Source organism: Brassica oleracea, unplaced genomic scaffold (genome assembly GCF_000695525.1).
Source record: "Brassica oleracea var. oleracea cultivar TO1000 unplaced genomic scaffold, BOL UnpScaffold00679, whole genome shotgun sequence".
NCBI lineage: Eukaryota > Viridiplantae > Streptophyta > Magnoliopsida > Brassicales > Brassicaceae > Brassica > Brassica oleracea.
The window spans coordinates 116488-120723 of NW_013617435.1; the positions used below are offsets into that span (position 1 = coordinate 116488).

At 47.1% G+C, this 4236-nt stretch overlaps 1 pseudogene; it reads right to left on the reverse strand.

Annotated features, from left to right (window-relative positions):
* Positions 1-450: 450 nt before the first annotated feature.
* On the reverse strand, positions 451-2091 carry LOC106319892 (annotated as a pseudogene).
* Positions 2092-4236: the final 2145 nt, after the last annotated feature.

Here is a 4236-nt window from a genome sequence, read left to right on the forward strand (position 1 = left end):
TTCTGGGTCGTGCTGGAAGCAGTGGCTGAAGTACTTGACGGAGAAGAGACATAACCTGGAAGCCTAGGATCTTTCAGTTGCGTGTGTTAGGGTATTAATACTGACGTGTAAAAGCTGAATTAAGCAGATCTTGTAATAGATTGTTTAAGGAGATTCTAGTAAAGCTTTGGTGTGCTTGTGTGATTTGTCTCTTGGTTTATCTTTTGCATTACCTTATTGTTGTGGTGTTATCTTTGTACTTAGAGGTTCCACCTCTTTTGATGCAACTTATTCACAAACAGAGTAGAAGAAGAAAGCATATATTAAATTATCAGATCATACAAATTTGGTTGGTGAAGACAAAACAAAGACTATTAACTCATTTATGAAGATGGTATTGAGAAAGAAAGTCTTGATATGGAGTAGAACGATCTTGCCATTGAGAGACAAGCGCCTTGCACATAAACAAAGCTATCTTCCTCCAACAACATCATCATCACCACTGTGTTTACGCCGCACTTTGGAGACAAACTTTGTGAGTTCTTCTGAATCACTCGTCTTTGTGATTGGAGAATAAGCAATGAACCGCTTCTTCTCCTTCTGTGAGTCGCTGTTGAACCACATGTCATCCTCTAGTGATATGGTTGTCTCGCCGGCACTGAGTTTGCCATTTCCCGAGCCGATTTGGATATTTGGTTGCACCGGTCAGAGAACTCTGCATCCGGTGAGAAGAACTCTTGTTGTTCTGAGTTAAGACAACCGTTGCGGAACTCGTGTAATGCGAGGAGGACTAGGAGTGGAGAAACAGGGCCAATGAGGTCAACACCGGATTGTATCTTCTTTGACCATCTGCTGCTTCAGCGTGAAGGTTTCCTTAAGAGGAAAGGTGGTAACTGTGGAAACTTCGGAACAGATAAGAACTCGAGCGATGATTTCTTCTTGTCTAACAGAACACATCCAAGCTCAGTGTAGTACGAGAACGCAAGCAACAGAAGCTCTATAGGTAAACCTGACCAGGTTTCTCCCAATGCAATATCGAAAACGCTTGTTGGTGAACTGATACTGTTGAAGATTGCAGTAACTGTGGTGGAACATCTGTCTCTACCGAACCCGCTGAGATTCAACTTCTCGCATAACTCCTCGTGGTAGGTTAAGCTAAGAGGATCGCTCTTCTTATTCGAAGCTAAGGATCTCTTTTTACTAATCCTCGATTCTAAGAACTTGGCGAGGTTCCCTTTTGTGTATGCAGAGAGATAGTCTAGCTTGAGGTATTTGAACCATCTTGAGGTGTATATGTTATCATCAGGGAAGTACAATAAATTCACCTCATCAGATTCGCAGGTGGAGTCTCTGTGAGATACTACTCCTAAGCTATTTAAAGGATCAGGAGAAGTATTGAACTTGAATGCTTCTAGCTTCCCTGAAGATGTTAACCGAATCAAAGTGAACTCATCTGATGAACCAAGTGTTGGAAGGTATTTGTTTAAAACTCCAAAACCAAGAACAGTAACTCCCTTCTTCTGCCAGTCAAACCAGACAGGGAGAGACTCCGTCATTATCGCTTCTCTAATTGCACAATCCCCACAGAGACATTTTCCAGCTAGTGAGAGTAGATTGTGTGGTAGCTCCCATACATACAAGGAAGAAGGATCATTTGCAACAGAAAGAGATGGTCCATAACATAACATCTCTCTGCATTCCAAAACGACCCTACTACAATGCATGAAGTGGTTGATTCATCGGTCTGAAACCCGAGATCAGATAGGCCATGGCAAACAAAACAAACTCTTCAGTTCCAGCCATGTTGAGACTCTCAGTTTCCAACAAAGCTCTCACACCACAACAACTCCCAGAGCTTCTGGTGATAACTGTTTGATCGGGAAACGGTACGAAACGAGAGAACGTTCGGTTTTTAGATGTGGGTTTAAGCAAAGACGTCTTATTATAGATCGGAAGACTGTTTCGCCGGTTACAAGGAAAGGAAATATGTGAACAGAAAGGTGCCGGAGCCTCGAAGGATGTTCCGGAGAGATACAACAAGGCGCGATAACAAAGGTAAAACCCTAATCTAGCCGCCCAGTGAGTATCAGTGATTTCGGTTCCCTTTCTCATTGTGTTCCCTTCCCTTTATATAGTTGACCTCGTACTCTCCCGTGACCTAGTTTGCGTCGTCTCCGTGGGCTTTTAACTCGTTGGGCCGAGAAGCCAATATTGTCTCGAGTAGCCGTTGAGTCGAGGACGCTTAGACGCACGTTTCGAGCCATCGAGCCGACACACCGTTTTGTTCTGAGTGGGCTGGGCCGTCTGTTCTTCGGGCCTCGAGGGATGTCGAATCCACCCTCTACAGTAAGTCCCCCCAGTTCATCGAGATGAGCGTCTCGTTGATCTTGATGAATTTAGAAGGTTAATGGCTTGAAAGGACAGACGGGTCGCCTCAAAGATAAATTGCCGGATTGGGCATCGCGAGGCATCGTCAAGTATTTCGCTCTGTCGCGCGGTTTGATAAAGTCTAACCAAACCGGCTTTGGTTTGGTTAGATCCGATTTTGCCCCAGATGCTGGTTCGACTCGGAGTTGGGCCGGTTATGTCGGGAAACCGAATCGACGCTTCGGTTTCCTATGCGGCAAAAATACTGTTCCCAGGCCCACGTCGGCCCACGTAGGTATCATGATGACGCCTCGGGGAAGTGCCCCATCTCTCCCTTATAAATACTTGATCGTTCCTCTCCTCCTCTATTCTTCTCCGCGTTATCCAGGTTTTCTCTCTCTCCTTCCCTCCACTTCTCTCTCTAGGTTGTTGTTGTAATATAGATAGCGATATGTCGTCTGGGGGAAGGTTATCTCGCAAACAGAAAGGGAAGGAGGTTGCGACCATATCTCGTCCTTTAAGAGACGCGGGCGAGGTTCCGCTCGAGGAGTTCGAACGGGTTCATCATGATGCGATGATGGACACCGGGAGTCTGGATCTGTCACAAAGGATTCTGGTTTCCGAGTCAGGGCGTTCATTCCGTCAAGAAGCAAGGGGAAACCAAGCCGAGCCGCAAGCTTACGTTAGAGACGGTTCTGGCGGTGCGAGAGACGGAGTCCTTCCTACTCACTATAGGCCGACGTGTTATTATCCTGGGGAGATCTTCGAAGAGCTGCCGGCGATAGCTCCGGAGTGTCTGCGCTCTCCGGATGTGAGCGATCAGGCTTGGGAGAACGTTATGAAGACGCAATCGACTCCCAACAGCGTGAAGAGGCTTCTGAGGGAGCGCCGCGGATTTGGGGTGACTTTCTTGATTCCTTCGGCGAGCCAAAGGCCTTGGTCGCCGCCGGTTGGGTATCAATGCGTGTACGAGTCCTATTTTCGTGACGATACGAAGCTTTGGTTCCCAATTCCCCGACTAGTCATGGCATACGTGAGGCGCCGAGATGCAGCGATAAGTCAATTTTTGAATGGTTCGTGGCGTATTGCAGTTGCTTTGTTGGTTATGGCTGCCGAGATCGATACCTCGCTGAGCGTTCGTACCTTTGAAGAATTGACGTCCGTGAGTTCGGTAGAGGATGGCCTCCTATCGATAAAAATGCGGCCAGGCTACAACGTGATAGGGGGGCATCCTAATAAGACGCTCGATTGGTAGAGGTCCTACTTCTATGTTAAATGCGCCGATTCTGCCTTCGAAGACCCTCCAGACGACGACTACCGTGTCTTGTGGAACACTTTGCTTGGTAGAACGCTTTGGTTAACTTGTTTTATTTCTTCGCGTACTAACTGCCTTCTATTTTTTTCTGTCTTTTTTTTTCTTTGTAGCCGACCATCCGACTTCTCGTGAATACCCGGAAGAGTTTCTTGCCAACGCTCGTGCTATCGCGAGACTCGCTCAAGAGCACTGGGGGAATATTTCTTGGGAGAGGGTTCGCCGTTCGATCGACCGTATTTCCAGGAGTAAGTCCATTGTTTTTTTATAAGTCGTGCTGTGGGCTTCTACTCTCTCCTTGTTGAATTATTTATATTTTTTTAACATGTCCTTTGCAGGGGATTGGGATTCGAGTTACCTTCCGTCGGTTAACAAAACCAAGAGACGTATTTCGCTGTTCACCGGTGAGGAGCAGAAGAAGATCAACGCAGCAAGAAAGATGAGGGGCCTTCTGGATCTGAGAGCTATGATGGCGGGAGAGCTTGGCTTATCGTGTGCCGAGCCGTTGGTGCCTCCCAGCGAGTTGGTCACTGACGACGTGAACCTCGCGAGTTCTGACCATCGCGAGTCCTCGCTTG